Raw genomic sequence first — 17447 nt, 5'->3', positions numbered from 1 at the left:
TTAGAAAGCAAGCAAAGAACATCTACTATCGTGTGGAGCCACATGATCCCCCCCCCCCCATTTGTCTCATCAGTAATGTTGGGATGCTTAGATCCACAGTACTCTTTTCTGCCACTTAAGTTATTCCTGCTCATTCCCTCTTGCCCATCTCTGCTTCTCTTTTCCCCCTCTGCCTCATTCACCACCCTGTGTTTCAGACAAGCTCTTCTTTCTCCTCTGCACTGCCTAGGGACAGTCAGGGGGAACCACCGTGGCTCCGTTAAGCGCCACAGCAATTCTCAGGAGCTAGGAGGCACAAGCGCCACTCAGCCCCCACTGCCATAACTTGGAACAGGGGGGGCAATGATTTCTGATGGGGGACCACTCCAAGAATTTGGTAAATGGTCAAGGGGCCACACACTTCCATCATATCAATGGAGGAGGAGCAGGGTCTGCGATGGAGGTTGGGTGCAGAAGGGAGCTCAGGTAGGAGACTAGGGTGTAGGAAGGGGTGTGAGGTATGAGAGTTTGGGTGAAGGAGATGGTTCTGACCTGGGGCAGGGGATTGGGGTACAGGGTCTAGGAGGGGGTATGGGTGCAGGGAGGACTTTGACCTGGAGGAGGGATGCAGGAGGTAGTGCAGAATCTTAGAGGAGGTTGTGACCTGGGTCAGAGGTGAAGGAGCAGGTGTAGGGTTTTGGGTTGTGGCCTGGGGCAGGTGATTGGGGTACTGGGTCTGAGAGGAGGCATGGGTGCAGGAGCAGCAGAACAGAAGATTAGGGTTATGACCTGGGGTAGGGATGTAGGAGGGGGGAGAGACAGTTTTGGGGGGGAAGGAGGGGTTGAGGTGCCAGGTACAGGCTCTGACTGGGAGGCGGTTTCCTAGGTGGCTCCCAGCCAGGAGCCCCGCTGGTCCCTCAGGCAGGCTCAATGTGGCCGGCTGCAGGGGCCATGTGTTTCTATGAGTGCCGCGAGTGCTGGGAGGGGGGTACTTCATGCGCTTCCTGCCCTGCAAACACAATCCAGGGAGCTCTAATTGGCCAGTTTCTAGGCAATGGGAGCTGGAAGATTGCACTGGGAGTGAGGGCAGTGTGTGAACCTTCTTGCCCTTTCCCCAGCTCATGGAGCTCAGAAAAGCACACGGCACCCTCAGCCAGCTGCTCTGAGCAGCGTGAGGGGGCGTGGCAGGCAAGGAACTTGCCCAAAGCTCCCGGTGGGCTACAGGCTGGATCCAATGGCTTGGCAGGCCAGATGTGAACTGCAGGCCATATTTTGCCTGCCCTGTCTTGGAGGGCATTCAGTCTCTCTGTGAGGATGGTGCATGTGATCTGCAATCAAGAGCCCCAAGGGGCCTGAGCATACAAAGGGCAGATTAACTCTAGAGAGAATTATTTTGGGGAAGATCTATGGGTTGTCTTATACAGATCATACTAGATAATCATAACTGTCCCTCTTCTGGCCTTGAAATCTATCAATTTAGTGAACAAGCAAGTCTCTACTTAGCAGAGTCAAACAGATTTTTTCAAAGGTTTATAATTTTGGCCAAAACTGGGAATTTGAGGAAAAGCGAACACTACACATCTCAGTCACAAAAGCACCCCCCTGCAGAATATTATACTCCTCCTCAAAAGCACAGAGGTACTACAGCTTCTTAAAAACAGTTTTAAAATTTGTTAGCACAAGCAAAACGCTTTCCCCTAACCTTGTTCTCAGAAATGTCTAACTATTTTTTTCTGAACTTTCCAAAAATATTCAGCCTGAAGTAGATCTACAGCATGGAAAATTTCAGCTCTAATGGTAATGGTTTGGGTAAAGTTATAAGCAAGCAAAAACAGTCTTACAATGGGAGGGATTGGGCAACCTTAAGCAGATGTGGGTATGATAGAGAACATGGGAACCAATTAATTGTTTTCCTTCTGAAACACTAGACATAAATTAATGAGAACAAAATCTCATACAATGGAACAAATACAACCGGTCTAAGCAAAACAATCAATTCTTACATTAATTTAACCCTTTTAAGCTTCAGGATCCTGCTGGCCTGAAATCAGGAATGTTATTCCATGTAACAACATTGCTCCTGAAATATAAGAAAAGGTTTCTGAGCAGATAAAAGATTAATGGGAAGGCCTTTTTTTTGACTGATGAATCTACTATAACCTTGAGCAACAAGCACACTCTCATATACTATATCTGCCACGTGAGACAGTCAGAATGAAAGAACCTCATGTTACAATCAATCTCAGATCTCATTAAACATCCAGAGCAGAAAGTTAATACTGTCACCAACCATCTGTTCAAATGTTTGCTTGGCTACAGTTCTAATGACACTTACATGGAGCAAAAGTTAATCACATGTACAAATGAGCAAGAGCGATCTTGGGCAGGAAATTCAGTATACCATAAGAGTTCCTGGAAAAATATGTAGCTGTCTTTGTTCTACTCTGAAATATCAACCGCAAAATCAAATTGACTGTTAAAAAAATTACATTCTTGAGGTCAACGGTATCAACTACTTCAGAATCTCTGAACAAATGTTTTTGTTTGTTTGCTTTATAGCCTAATAAAAAAATCACCAGAGAATCAATGCGAATTAGAACAAAGCTTGGAGTATGCTAATTTGCTGCACCTTGAACTAGGGATGTAAGTGACAAGTTGACTATCCGATAAGCAAAAACTTATCGGATAGTCTTGTTGCTTCCCCCCACCTTGCTGCCTCTATCAGAGGCAGCAAGTGGGGGAGCAGGAGCCTGTGAGAGCCAGCTTAAGTCAGTTCCCTCCAGTACCATCTCCGAGGGGCGCAGGGGTGTACTGGGGATCGGGTGCAAGCCGGGAATCAGCTGATTGCTGGCTCATGACCAGTGCCAGACATGCCTCTGTTTTTAAATGTATTAAAAGCCTGCTGGCTCCCACACTTACCAACTAATTGACTAGTCCAGTGTTTCCCAATTGGTGCTCTGTGGAATCCTGGGGTTCCGCGAAGCGAAAGCAAGGGTTCTGCAAAGAGCCGCCACTCCCTTGCCCCCTCTTAAAGAAACAGCCACGCCGGGGCTCTTTTTTTGTTTGTTTGTATTGCTTGATGAAACGCAGCAGTGGGGCCTTTCCCCCACCCTCCCTCGATGAAACACAGTAGCGGGTTTTTTTTAAGGAAACCCTAAGGATTCCATGTCCAAATAAAATTGGGAAACACTGGAATAGTCAATGGAAAATCCATCGACTGGATGATTACTTGATTCAACTACATTTAGTATCCCTACCTTGAACTACAAGTCTGAGACCACTGTATAGCATACAATAACAGTAGTACAGCACAGTGAATTTTACGAGCATTTTATAATTACTTCTTCTGATGGTCAAAGTCCTCAATCATCTAAAACAGCGCTACTTAACTTTGGAAACTCCAGGGGCCACACTGATACTCATGGCACGAGTTCTGCAAAAATGCAATATTTACCTGATTTCCACCCATATGACAGCACTTTAAATAAGCAACGAGAGTCCAGGAATTTAACTACTAAAATGCTTATCAACAGAGGACCATTATATTGACTACTTTTTTGTTTTGGCTTCCACCCGTGTTGTCGCGTGCTTAGCCCCACATAAACCCAAACTGTGCTGCAGGCCGCAAACAAACAGGCTGCCGGCTGCATATGGCCCATGGACCACATGTTGAGTAGCCCTGATCCAAAATTTACTTTGCTAATTGGTCTCTATTTGAAATGATCAGGGCAAAAATCACTGGATCATTTCCCTATCTATTTTTAATATGTGTGAAAAAATAGCGTCTGTAACTCAGGAGACTTGGTATAATCTATGAACAAGGACAAGGGTAATGGAAATATCAGCTTTCCCACATTGCTCCAGCTATTTACCTATTCTGGAGGAGCAACACCAGAGTGAAAAGGGTTCCATTGTCCATTCATGGTCTTTGACCTCTACTGAGATCAACAGGTGGGCCAAGTAACAGGGATGTTAAATTTCAACTACTCAGCTAATCGAGTAGTGGGGCTCTTGCTACATTTCAAAAGCAGGAGTGCCGCAGTCAGAACCTGGCGCAAGTCCCTGCTCATGCCGTTTCCCCACTGTGCCTCTGCCGCTCCTTCCCCCCAGCACCGGCTCCTGCTCCCCCCCTTGCTGCCTCTCTCTGATAGAGGCAGCAGGGTGGTGGTGGTGGTGAAGAGAAACTAGATTTGCTTATCAGCAGGGCTTGCCAAGCCGCGTTGTTCGGCGTTCTGCACAGATTGTTCTGCGCATGCGCAGATCGCCTGAACCCAGCTCTTCCGGGATGTAATCTACTCACCACGGGCGAGTATATTACAGAGATTGTCGAGCCCTGCTTATCAGGCAGTCGACTAGTCACTCACATCTCTACCAAGTAACACATGTTTTTGCAATGTCAACATTTTTAAGGCAGATATTAGATAATGAACTTTTGGTCATCACCTAACTTTGCAAGATACTGCCTAAATATGAAAGACTCCACACATTATATCCCAGTACCTGTATCAGACCCCAGGTATGCAATCTCCCACAGGCTAAAGAGCTATAAACAACTGACTCCTCCTAGATAAGTAACAATTCTTGGGAAAACCCATTATGTATTTGAAGACTTACTATTCCTTTTGGAAAATGAATTCCAGACAGACGGATACATTCCATTAAGGCCATATTTACTCTAAAAAGTATTAACAACTTAAGTATGTGTGACTATTAATATCTGAAGGGGTAGCTGGTTATCAGAAAACATTTTGAGAAGTGATGTTACATGAGGTGGAGCAAAAAAACCAGCTTTCATATACAGAAGCCTAAAATATACCATGACTAAGTCCAAAATATAGAGCCAAAGAAGGAAATCATTTATTTAGCTCTATTACAAGTGTGAAGATTGCTAAGTCTTTCACCAGGATTACATATGTAATAAGTGTATGGTCATTGTTTTTAAAGAATATCATATGCATTGCTCAGAAGCAAGCAAGGGAACAGTCCCTCCCTTTCTAGTTCTTTTAACATATAATATTGCACAAGAACAATCTTGTTCCTCGTCCACAGAACTACAATTTGCTTTATTTTTTGTCACATGCCTCTACTTCAATTTAGACACCTGAAGGCTTTGTCTTACTAGCTTTCCTAGTTCACACCCAGGCTGTACTTCCAGGATGATGATGATGATGATGATCTTTTGTTATCTCTTCTGATCAAATGGTGCATAATAAAAATAGCATTTCACTGTCATGACACCAATGTTGGGCCATTTTGATTTCACTACACCTATAGTCACTCAATCTCTCATTTCTGGACAACACCCTCATCCTGCCCGTCACTCAAACCTGTATCCTGTAAAGGCCATGTCTACAGTTACAAGGTTACAGTGGCTGTACTGCTGTAAGAGCACTCATGTAGCCACGTTATGCTGATGGGAGAGAGCTTTCCCATTTAGATAATAAAACCTGCTCAAGAAATGGCAGTAACTATGTTGGTGAGAGAGCATCTCCTGCCAACGTAGTGCTGTGCACATAAGTTCTTATGCCGGCAAAACTTGCGTTGCTCAGGGCTGTGTTTTTCACATTGAGGTGCAACAAAAGTTTTGCCATCATGAGTGTTAGTGTAGATATGGCCTACATATAACAAAACACAACAGATGGCTACAGACTGACAGACGGGAGTACAAAGAAACAGTACAGCAGCAGCCTGACTGATCAAGTTTCTTGCAGACACCATGATAAAGTTTTAAGTAAGGCTTTGAAGCGGGATAATCCTTGTGCTGATGTTTCTCTCAAGCATGAGGTCAGCATGACAGAAAGCACAGAAGATGCTTGTTTGGAAATTTAACACGAGTGATGGAAGCTGGTATCGTAGACCGATTGGAGACGGGCGTTGACATCTCAATAGTGAATACGATTGTAAGTTAGGAGTAGACCATGAAGGGCGTTCAAAGTGAGGATAAATAGCTTATGTTTCATGCAATGGAAAAGTGGGTCCTGTGGAAGGGTCCAAAAAGGTTTGTCAGAAGAAAAAGCTAGGAAAATGATCTTTATGTCAATGCTGAATGGATATGAGTAGGACAAAAGTTGCATTAGTCAAAGTCAGACAGAAGAATGTTTCAGTGACTAAGACTAGATAAGGAGAGCTTGGACAGGAATTTTAGTTGGATGGATAGAAAATGCTGCATCTGAGAGGTATAATGCTGAAAAAACCTGCAAGACTTAGATATCTCCAGTAATGGAGATTCCACAACCTCTGGACTTGATGACCTCTTGAGGTCCCTCCCAGTATTCTATGATTCTATAGCCTGGATATGAGGATCTAGAGCAGGCATGGGGAACCTGTTTTGGGTCGGGGCCACTGACCCACATTAAAATCTGTCGGAGGGCCGCACACAAGTGAGAAGCAAAAAAATCTCAAACCAAAAAAACGTGGTCCCTGGTTGAGGAATGAGACTCTCTACACTCTCCTTGCACACCAGAGCCTAGTGGGGCCCAGACTAGTAGATTTTGTGTGCTCCAACCCCGCGATGAGGCAGCGAGGGGGCTGGAGCGGCAGCATGGGCTCACCAGTGCTGGGTGAGGGAGGCCCTGAACCTCTGGAGACAGATCCAGGCAAGCCGGAGGCTGCATGCAGCTCCCAAACCTGAGGTTCCCCACCTCTGCTGTATACTATTCTTCCCCGTAGTTGAACAGATAAGTCTATGCTAACTAGTTCCTCTTATTGCTTCCCATCTCTGCAATAAAATTTTCAGATAAATTGCTAATGTTATACATTCGTTGCAGATAACTCGCTGTTGTTATAGCTCACCTAGAAGCCACCAATGAAAAATCAGCATCATTCTAGCAAATGTATATCCAGGGAGCAAATAGGCCATTTTCCTTGTTGATTTCTTTCTCATACTTCTCATTCTTGTATACAAGAACTTACACACTTCTTTTAAGGTCATTACTTTTTGATAAAATACTTTGTTCCTTATACTGTTCAATATTCTTTCTAGCCCTCATATCAGGAACTTTTTTACAGCCAAGTACTACTTGATCTCCCCATTCCCAGAATGTTAACGTGTTAATAATATTTTCGTTATGTATTTGCTTTTTTGTCCCTTTCTACCAATTATTCAACCACTCGTGCACAGCACCCTCCAACTTCCCCATTAACACCTTCACGCCACCTGTTCACCCAACTCCTCAGTGATCCCGCACCTTTTTTTTACCTACTCCAAAATACTCCTACAAACCCCACACGCTATGTCCAAGCTTGTTTTCAACCATACACATTGACCAATGCTGTCCCCTGTCCCACTGCATGCACTACACCGCTACTCAGATCTCACCAATATGCTCCTCCAAACATGCCCTGGGACCCCACGAGCCCCCCGCAGCTACCCCCTCTGAAACCCCCGCGGCCCCCCGGAACCTCATGGGCCCCTCGCGGCCACCCTCCTCCCAAACCCCACGGGCTACCTGCCTCTAGAACACCAAGGGACCTCCGCAGCCACCCCCCCCCCCGCAACCCTACGGGCTCCCCCAAACCTCACGGGCCATACCCCTCCGGAAACCCGAGGCCATCCCCCTCCGGACCCCCCAGGTCTCCCGGACCCCTCCCCACAGCCACCCTCCTCTGTACCCCACAGATCCCCTAGGCCATCCCCCTCCGGACCCCCCAGGTCCCTCTGGACCCCCCCGCAGCCATCTCACCTCCGGACCCCACAGATCCCCGAGGCCCTCCCCCTCCGGACCCCCCAAGTCCCCCAGACCCCCCCCCCCAGCCACCCTCCTCTGTACCCCACAGATCCCCTAGGCCATCCCCCTCCGGATCCCCCAGGTCCCTCTGGACCCCCCCGCAGCCACCTCCCCTCCGGACCCCACAGATCCCTCCCCCTCCGGACCCCCCAAGTCCCCCAGACCCCCCCCCCGCAGCCACCCTCCTCTGTACCCCACAGATCCCCTAGGCCATCCCCCTCCGGACCCCCAGGTCCCTCTGGACCCCCCCGCAGCCATCCCCCCTAGGTCCCTCGGACCCCCCCCCCCCCCCTCCCCTCCGGACCCCCTAGTCCCTCCGACCCCCCCCCCCCCCGCAGCCATCTCACCTCCGGACCCCACAGATCCCCGAGGCCATCCCCCTCCGGACCCCCCAGCCATCCCCCCCCGAGGCCCCCGGACCCCCAGATCCCCCTCCCCCCCCGCGCGGTCCGTTGGGCTGTGGGGACGCTCCGAGCGCGGCCCGGCCAGGCCGCAGAGACGCCGCGCGCGGCGTGCGGTGAGTGTGGGCGGCCCCAGCGCGCGGCGCTGCGGAGGGGCGGGGTGCTGGGGCGGGGGGGCGGCCTGCCCGCTGCCGCCATGATGCTTGTTTGCTTTCAATGCGTGTGAGGAGAAGGGGGAGGAGGCGGGGGGGAAGCTGCTCTCCCGTCCGGCCCGCGGCAGGAAACAAAGAGCCAGGCAGGCAGCGGAGAGAGGGCGGCGGGGGGACGGGGATGCTGCAGCCACAGGTACGGGCAGGAGCGCGGATCCCCGGGCTTTACCCTGCGGGGTGGTTCTTGTTGGAGGAGTCGCGCGGCGTATTCCTGCGGGGCGGGGTGTGTGTGGAAAGAGCGAGTATTATTACTCCGGGGGGGGGGGGTGATTGGGGGAGGGGAGTACTGCTGCTTTGAGGGGGCGGGTATCACCGCTATGGGGGGAAGAAGTATTACTGGGGGGGGGCACACGGGCGCCCCTGTGTTGGGGGCCAAAGGGGTAGGAGTGCCCTAGGTGGGGGGCAGAGAATGGTGTATTGGTTCCAAGGTGCGGTTGGGTGGGGGCAGATTGCTAGGGAATTTGGGGGGGGGGATTATTGCTGTGGGGGAGGGAGACCTCTTGGTCTGTGGTGGGGTGGATGGGAGTATTGCTCCAGGGCCTGAGAAGTAGTATTGATTTGAGTTGGGGGGGGGGGGGTTAATCCCTTGGAAAAAGCTCTGTGGGGGCTTTGTGGGGGGGGGGGGAAGCGACGAGTGATTTTGCTCTGAGGAACAGGGGGCTGGATTAATACTCCAGGGGGTGGGGAGTTGAGGCTGGGAAAGGGTATTTCTCGCAGCAGGGCTGAGGGAGGAGAGGGGATGTCATTGTGGAGGGGAAGAAACGGTGGAGAAGCATTATTGCTGGAAGCTGGGGCAGGGAGGCGCTGAAGGAAGGGGGCTTGAGTGGGTGGGTGATATGAGAAACTCTTGAATGAAATGGGGCTTCTTTTCAAGAGGAATTAGACTGGAAGCTTATCCACAGAATAAGAGAGCCCAGAGGAAAAGGGCCTCCTTCCCTCAATAGCTTATTGTACCCCATATTTATTGGCATTTAGAAAGTAATTATATTAGGGTGGATTTGCAGTAAGAGGAAAGGTGGGGGCTTCTTTCAGAGGAAGTAGGTTTATTCTCGTTTCAAAGGCTTACACGCATTGAGAAAGCAATTAAGAGGCAGTGACAATGGACTTGAAATTAGTATAATGGCATTTGGAAGTTTAAAAGCGTTTTTCCTGTGTAATTGAGTTTAAAATAATTAAACATGAAGACAGAAGGAAATGACATCAGTATGATAATTGACCATCTACATTCAGACCACAATTTTCCATCAGTCTACCCCTCTGCATTGAGAGACTTGAATTCATTTAAAGCTGATGTATTTCTTTTTGTAAGTCTTATTTTGTGAACAAGCAAAATTGGTTTGTAAACAAAATCTGTTTTCTGCTCCGAGAGAAGCCTCCCCTTTCATTTGCTGCTGATAGTCTGAAAACTGAGGCCTAGCTGGCAATAAGGAGGCCACAGCAGCAACTGCTTAGATCTATCTGAAGTAGAAAGGAAGAGTGTTAGAGGGTGATTGTCAATCCTGCTGTCCAATGAAATGACTGGGGAGGGCAGGACTTGTGGTGACATGCAGATAAGTGGTTGGGCCAATGAGACACTGGGATACACACATGTAGGGCGTAAACAATGGGGAACTGGGAAACATACTCCAAAGACAAGTTTATGCAGTGTTGTTATATGAAAAAATGTGTGTATGTCGTTAATCATGGAAATTATAATAATATCCAATTGATAGGGTTACTAAGCTCATGAGCAGGCAATTACTTTTGTAATTGACGGTTTGGAGAATGATTGCTATTGTATTTGTCAGACTCTGAGACAAACATGTAGGAAGTAAGCAGTTGTGAACTAGATGCTAGATCTATTTTTCGCTACACTACATGCTTTCAAATGTGAAGAATTTTAAGTTGCTGTGTTTCCCACTAGTGAGGTTAGCAAACCTGTTACATGCCAATTCCTGTATTTGGCTCAAAATTGAGATTTTTAGAGGTAAGATTTTACATAATCTGATCAATAATGTCTGTAAATTAAAAAAAAAATTCTTGTGAAACTGGCTTCATTGTCCCATCCAATCTTAATATGGGGGGGGGGGGCAGAAAAATGGCTCAAGTTCTTTTGATCTGAAATATATTAGTAATGTAGAGACAAGAATTGCTTGAATATGACACTCTAGGAAGGCAATTGATTTATAACCAGTAATGGTTGTTCAGTTCTTCCTTTGTTTAGTTTCAGGAGGTTATTTTATTTATTTGAATTTCACTGAGTTGAGTATCAGATAAAAAAAAAATCAAAGAATGTAGGAATACCGGTGGTAATTGTCTGGTTTATGTGTGTAGGTTTGCAAGTGTTGATTGGTAATTTTATTGTATCTTGCATTTTTTTCATCCTAGAGCAGGTCTCGTAATTGGGAATTTATCAACATTTCCACTGGGGTAATTTTACAGGATTATCTGCCCTGTGTTCTTCCTGCTGTTTCATCTGGACTCTGGAGTTTGCTGCTAGCAATGAAGCCTTCTGTGGGGGTTTATTCACGCTATTACTGAAATGGAGCCATTCGCATTTGGATTTACGCTTTATTCACTTTCCACTTGAATCGCTTGGATCAGTCCATTTATAAAAAGGAGACTACTATGCATCTTTTTTCTGTTTGCATATTGAAGTTGAACGCTGGGTGCATCCTTGATGTGTACAGGCTGTTTACTTTGCTTGAATGTTAGAGGAAGAACTGAAATATAAAGATAGATGAGACTATAATACTGCATGGGCAGGTAACTACTTTCGGTATTTTATATTATCGGATCTTTTCTTTTTTGAAAAAAAATGTAGTGTTTCCAAGTTTGAAGAAGCCTTGTTAAACTGGGTTCACAGTGGTAAATGTTGAGAAGTAAAAATATTAAGATCTGGATATTCTAGGAGTGAGGAAGAAAAAAAATGATTAGTAAATCCAATGTACTGTTTAAAATGGAGAAAACAGCTTGGAAAACTGGAAGAAATGCCTCCAAAGTTAAAAAAAATCCAAGATTTGCCCCCTCCCTGCCCCCCAATAAAGTCACCTCACCTGAATAAGTTTAACATCCCTCTGAAGTTTTGTCTACACTGCATTTTCATTGGTAAAACTTCTGTCACGCAGGGGTGTTAAGAAAATACACCTTGATGGACAAAAGTTTTACCAATGAAAAGTGCCAGTGTGGACAGCCTTGGCTGGCACAAGAGCATCTTTCACCAACAAAAATACCACTCCTCATTAGGGCTGGTTTGGTTTTGTTGGTGGGAGAACTCTCTTGTGGACAAAGAGTGGCTATACTGCTTCCCCTAGAGCAGCAAAGCTTTAGTGCTGCTGTTATATGGCACGCAGTAGCCAGCATAATGCATTAGGCACTACTATCACTTTATAAGACCTTGCAGTGTATATAAAACAACAGCTGCTAAACCTTCTATTACAAAACCAAAGAAAATGAGGACTTTTGTTCATAGTGCAACATGTGATATTATCATAGTGTTGTTATAATGCCTAGGATTCCCAGTCATAAAGCAGAACCCCATTGTTCTAGGTTTGTACAAATACAAGCCAAAGATAGCCCCTGTGCCCAAGAGCTTGTGTGCTGTTTTCTCTGCCAGCAGAATATAGTAATTTACAAGTACTCTGTTGTTCATCTTGTCATGTAATTTTGGTGATGCATACAAATCATGGGTACCTTGACATTACTGGTCCAGACAGCCCGGCTGATTGAGTGGGTTATTTCTGAAAGAAGGCTCCATTTTTTTCTTTAGCGTATAGGATTGTATACATACTATTACATAAGTAATTGCTTTCCCCGTAGATTTCCTTTGTTCTGTATATTTTTTTCTTTTACAGTTGACCAATGTTAATATTCAAAGGTAACATTTTGTATTGACATAGATTCAGTTTGAGAAGAAAATACTTGAAGCCTTAAAATCTAATGAGAATAGCCTTGTAGTTCAGGCAGCAGACAGTCCCGAGATCTGGGTTTCATTCATGATTCTCTCATAGTCAAACCTTGCCTGGGTCACATGGTGGGTTGTTTTTTTAAAAATTTTAACATGAGAATAAACTATGTACTCCAGAAGGGAGTTTTTAGGCTAGATTAAATAATGCTTGTAAAATCTTTTGACATGGAAGCTATGTAATTTTGACATTCATACTAGGGATGTTAAATATCGGTTAATTGAATAGTCGAGTAGCCTCAAGAATTCTTATCAGTTAGTTGACTAATCTATAGTCCCTGGGGGTGTGTGTAGACTACATGGCTCCGTCGACGGAGCCATGTAAAGTAGTTTACCCGACATAGTCAATGAAGCAGGGATTTAAATAATCCTCGCTTAATTAAAATAAAAATGGCCACCGCGCTGTGCTGACAATCAGCTGATCCGGCACAACGCGGCAGTCTAGATGAGGATCGGTTGACAAGGGAAGCCTTTGTCGACCGCTCCGTTATGCCTTGTGAAACAAAGGCTTCCCTTGTCGACCGAGCCGCGTCTAGACTGCCACGCTATGCCGGATCAGCTGATTGTCGGCACAGTGCGGTGGCCATTTTTATTTTAATGAAGTGAGGATTATTTAAATCCCTGCTTCATTGACTATGTGGGGTAAACTACTTTACATGGCTCCGTCGACGGAGCCATGTAGTCTAGACACACCCTGGGGGTGGGGCTGGCACCCAGTGTGCTCCAGCCTCACTCCTGAGGAGCCCCCTGCCACTCTGCACTGTTGCCTCTGTATCAGGGTGCCAGAAGAGAGCTGGTCCATGAGGGGAGTCAGTTTAAAAATCAGATCCCCTCATGGACCTGCTGCTGGTCACCTGCCTGTGTAGGTAGGATCTGAGCTCCCAGACCCGGAGTGAGCTGGAAATGAGCCAGGCTGCCTGCCCGCCTGGCTCCTAATACACTTTTAATGCAGAGCTGCAGCAGGATAGGTCCCAGACTTGTTTCAAACCAAGACTAAGCCACACTACTGGCCAGTCTGCTAAATTTACTGGCGTGTGTGTGGGGGGCGGGGGGGATGTGTGTAGTCTATAGCATTAACCTATGCGTTTTTGCTAATCAGTTAATCGACTACTTTATTATATCCCTAATTCATACTAAGGTACACAAGAGTAGACTCAAACTGAACCTCTGCATTGGTTAGTCTAGCTTAGAGGTGGGCGAAAGGTTCTTGGCGGGTTGGAAGTGGCCCGCAAAGCGAGTTGATCCGATGCACCAAGGCCCTGCCACTCTTCCCGCCCCCAGGCCAATCAGGGTCTTGGGGCGGGGGGAAGCACGCAGAGTCTCCTCCTGCCCTATCCCCACCCTGCAAGAAGTGCATGGTGCTTCTAAGCATTTTGCGCTCCTTGCAGGGTGGGAGGAGACGTCGCATGCTCCCCCAAGCCCTGATTGACCTGGAAGGGGGGGGGGGAGGAGAGCATGTGGTGCTTCTATGCTTGGCCCCCACCCCCCAAGCCCTGGTTGTTCTGAGGGCGGGGAGAGGAAGCATCCAAAGTCTCTTCCCACCCTGCAAGGGGTGCAGTTCTTCTAAGCACCACACACTCCTTGCTGGATGGGGGTAGGATGGGAGGAGACTTCGCATGCTACCCTAGGCCAGTCAGGGCTTGGGGCGAAAGGGAGTGCATGAAGTCTTCTCCTGCCCTGCAAGGGGCTCAGCACTTAAATTCACAGCTGCTGCTCAGCTGGCAGTTGACTCTAAGTGCAAAGCTCCCTTGCAGGGCAGGGGCAGGGAGCCAGAGACTTCACATGTTCCCACTCCCCAGGCCCTGATTAACCTGGGGGCAGCAGGAGGGAATGAGTGAAGTCTCCTCCCACTGCCAGGGGCACCTGGGGGCAGCAGGAGGGAATGAGTGAAGTCTCCTCCCACTGCCAGGGGCACGGGTACCTAGAGGGAACTGCCAGCTGTTAAGAACAGCTGGTGGTTCTCTGGGGGGGAGGGTTTCAAAAATTTTGCATACTCCCAACATCCCCAGACCAATCAGGGTCTGTGGATGGGGGAGCATGGAAGTGTCCTGGACCTGTCCCTTCTGCCTGAGGCCCCATCCCTTCTAGGGCAGCCTGGCGCCTCTTCAAAAATTTCAGAATTGGCACAAGTAAAAAATTATTGCCCTCCCTTGGTCTAGCTCTACCTAATGTACTGGTTTGCATTCCTTTCCCTAATCCAGTTTTAGTGCTTCACAGTTGGAGATGTGATCAATGAATAGATATCATGCAAGATTATTAGCATTTTAAATCATAGCATTTATTATAAGGCCCCATATTTTATTTAGGCTATGAAAGTCCACTTATTATGGAAAGTTGGCACGTATTTTTGTACACAACATGCACATAGTTTCCATGTTAAGTGAATTTCTGCAGTTGAGTTAAAGCCTCAGAAATGTATGTTATAAATGCACAGAGGTCCCATATCAGAAGCTCTTAAAATGCTTTCTGCAGTTTTTAAGAGATTAATAATTTTAACTCCAAAAAAGCTTTGTGATTTTTTATTTTTTTTTATTTAAGAAGTTTTGGCAACTGTCAGTGAGATGTCTGCATGAAAGCTCCTTTTTTTTTTTTTTTTTTTAATTACTCGGAGCTCACTTCTCCCTTTTGTAAAACTTCTGTGAAAGGGCTGGCCAAGATCATGGGATTTGGTGGCGCTGTCAAGAAGGGGCCAGGCAGTGGCCAAGAAGCATAAAAAATGTAAACAGCAGTGGGGGGCGGGGCTGTGGGGAGGCAATGGGGGAGGGGAGTTGGAGCGTTAGCACCGGCTCCTGAATGGTGTGGGAGGCCCTAAACCTCATCTGGCCCCAGGGCCTTAGGTTCCCCACCCCTGCACTAGGGGAAAGACAGCAGACTAAGCTAGTTGGAAGTAGGAAGGGTTTATTGGCATCAGGTTGTTGATGTGAAAGGGGATTATTTAGCATGCTGCACCATGCCACAATACCAGGTGTTCATTCACAGCATTCCAGCTCTGGGAGGGCAGAGGTGGAGCACAAATCAGGTGATTTGCATGCTCTGAAAGTGGTGGGAGGCAGACAGAATGACTGCAGAGTCTCAGGTGGAACCCCAGTTGGCTGTGGGCTGCTGTGGCCCACTAAGATGAAGAAGGGCCACTCATGTAGCCCATTCACTATTTGTGGTTGCCCATCCTTGATGTACATCATCTGCCACGTTAGGTGGGGAAACCACAGTAGCCCCTTTATAGCTAAGATCAAGACATTATTCATGTCCAACTTTGACCATTAATGTCCATTTAACTGTCACCAAAATTCTTTGTTCGACAGTTTTGCAGTTGTAGAGTTAAGCTAGAGAAGGTTATTTTAAGAAAGTTTGAGATTATACAAACTTGTAACATTTTTGGGTTGTTTACATTTTGAATGTTTTTCTTACGTTTTTCCCCCTCATAACTCAAACAGGCTTTCGTAAATAAAATTTTGACACATAGTTATTCTTGTAGTAAATTTGCTCACACATCTAATGCTTTCATTTGACAGTTCACAAAACCTGCAATAGGTTTTGTTTTTTTTAATTCTGCATGAGAAAACGGGTCTATTAGTTACAGTGCAGAAGGGAGAGGTGGCTTAACCCAAGGGAGAAGGGTCATGTGGATGCAAATTAAGATATGGGCTACATGGATTTCTAGTACTGTAATTTGGGAATATTTAACTGTGTGAGAGTGTGGAACTCCGCATTTAAAGTAAGGAAATTGAATAACATTTTACCATGTTATTACCTTGATGGTCTTAGTTTATTACAATGTTCCCTCTAATTTCTTCTTTCCATGTGTGGATTTTTTTTCCTTCCACGTGCAGAATAATTTTTTATGGGCACTGACATGTGCACAGGCAGTAGAAACAAATAACCTAGTCATGGGCACTCTGCTAACCAGCTGAGCAGCGTTTGAATTGCTCCTGAGCGACTGCACAAGCTCACAGCTTTCAGGGAATGTTGGTCTATTGTGCTGCCATCTTCAAGCAGTGATACTCTGGTTAGAATGTTACCTGTTTCATTACCACTAATGTGCTCTAATAATATTTAAAAATGAAGAAGGTTTAATGTAATATAGCATGGTTTATAACAAAATGTTATGATCAGGCTCATCCAGCTTCTGATCATTTTTACATGAATGAGTGGGCAGATAAAAACTAGGCTTGGGCCATGCTTAAAACTTGTATCAGCATATCGCTGTAAGTCAGGGATGTGGAAAAAAAGACCATATTCCTAACTGATAGAGCTATGCCAATAAAACCTTAAGTGCGGCTGCAGCTATGTGAAAAGGAAAGTGCTTTTCTCATGTCGCTCAGGGTGGTAGTGTTCCTACATTGATTGAAAAAGTCCTGCAGTCAGCTGTGTCAGCATAGCTGTGCTGGCTTAGTCTCTGAATTAGACATAGTCCTAGACTCTTGGTAGTTCTAAGTTATTTTTTTTAAGATATTTTTGTGGCTTTTCCTTGTTTCTTAGTTGATAAACTCTGGCTAATTGAAAGGGCATTTTCACTTTTTACTGAGTAAGGTGATACAGTATTTGCTCCCTATTTCAAGAAATTATGTTTTCATTGAATTTTGCAAATGTTATGATACTCTATTTTTTTAACTGTAATAATTTTCTGTACTTGGAGGTATTTGGGAAATACGACATATTTAAGATCTGTTGCAAACACATCAGCTAATTTTTTATAACTTATGCTAAATACTAGGGATGTTAAAAAGTGGTTAATTAGGTAATTGTGAAAAATCTTAGAAGTTACATGCTGCAGGCTCACTGGGAGCTGGGCTGGCAGCTAGTGTGCATGGGGAGCTGGCTGCATTGCAGGCTCTGCAGTATAAGGTTTGTATTGCAGAGCCTGCCGCGCAGGATGGCAGATGGCTCCCTGGGAGCTGGCGTACACTAGAAACTGGCTTTTAAGCTGGCTCCTGGTGTACATTGACCCCTGCCTGCCACCCTACTCCCAGGGAGCTGTCTACTACCCCACGTTGCAGCCTCTGATACAGATGCAGCAGCATGGAGTGGTAGCAGGTTGCCCAGGAGCTGGTGTGCACCAGAAACTGGCTTTTAAGATGGCTCCTGGTGCCTACTGACTCCCATCTGCTTCCCAGCTCCCCGGGAGTTGACTCCTACCCTGCTGCCTCAGTATCAGAGGTGGCAGCCGTCTCTCTGGGAGCCAGTGTGT

At 46.4% G+C, this 17447-nt stretch overlaps 2 protein-coding genes across 5 annotated transcripts in view; one reads left to right on the top strand and one right to left on the bottom strand.

The window, feature by feature from the left end:
* GFPT2 (glutamine--fructose-6-phosphate transaminase 2) overlaps positions 1–7324 on the bottom strand; it is a 143981-nt gene extending 136657 nt beyond the window's left edge. Inside the window, exons 1-2 of one of the 2 annotated variants that reach the window (XM_075900489.2) lie at positions 6772–7324; positions 1983–2059 (exon numbers count right to left, since the gene is read on the bottom strand). The gene's annotated coding sequence lies outside the window, so the exon portion shown is untranslated. The remainder of the gene's footprint in view (positions 1–1982; positions 2060–6771) is intronic. The other variant, XM_075900490.2, reaches the window with a different exon arrangement.
* A 975-nt stretch (positions 7325–8299) lies between these two features.
* Positions 8300–17447, top strand: part of CNOT6 (CCR4-NOT transcription complex subunit 6) — a 75830-nt gene continuing 66682 nt past the window's right edge. The window contains exons 1-2 of one of the 3 annotated variants that reach the window (XM_075900499.2): positions 8314–8452; positions 10689–11061. The gene's annotated coding sequence lies outside the window, so the exon portion shown is untranslated. Of the gene's footprint in view, positions 8453–10683; positions 11062–17447 lie in introns of all 3 variants that reach the window. The other 2 variants (XM_075900498.2, XM_075900500.2) reach the window with 2 other exon arrangements.

The sequence above is a fragment of the Pelodiscus sinensis genome, chromosome 16, assembly GCF_052426305.1.
Source record: "Pelodiscus sinensis isolate ZL-2025 chromosome 16, ASM5242630v1, whole genome shotgun sequence".
Taxonomy (NCBI): Eukaryota; Metazoa; Chordata; order Testudines; family Trionychidae; genus Pelodiscus; species Pelodiscus sinensis.
Note: the sequence above shows the minus strand (reverse complement) of the source record. Positions and strands in the feature narration are given on the sequence as shown.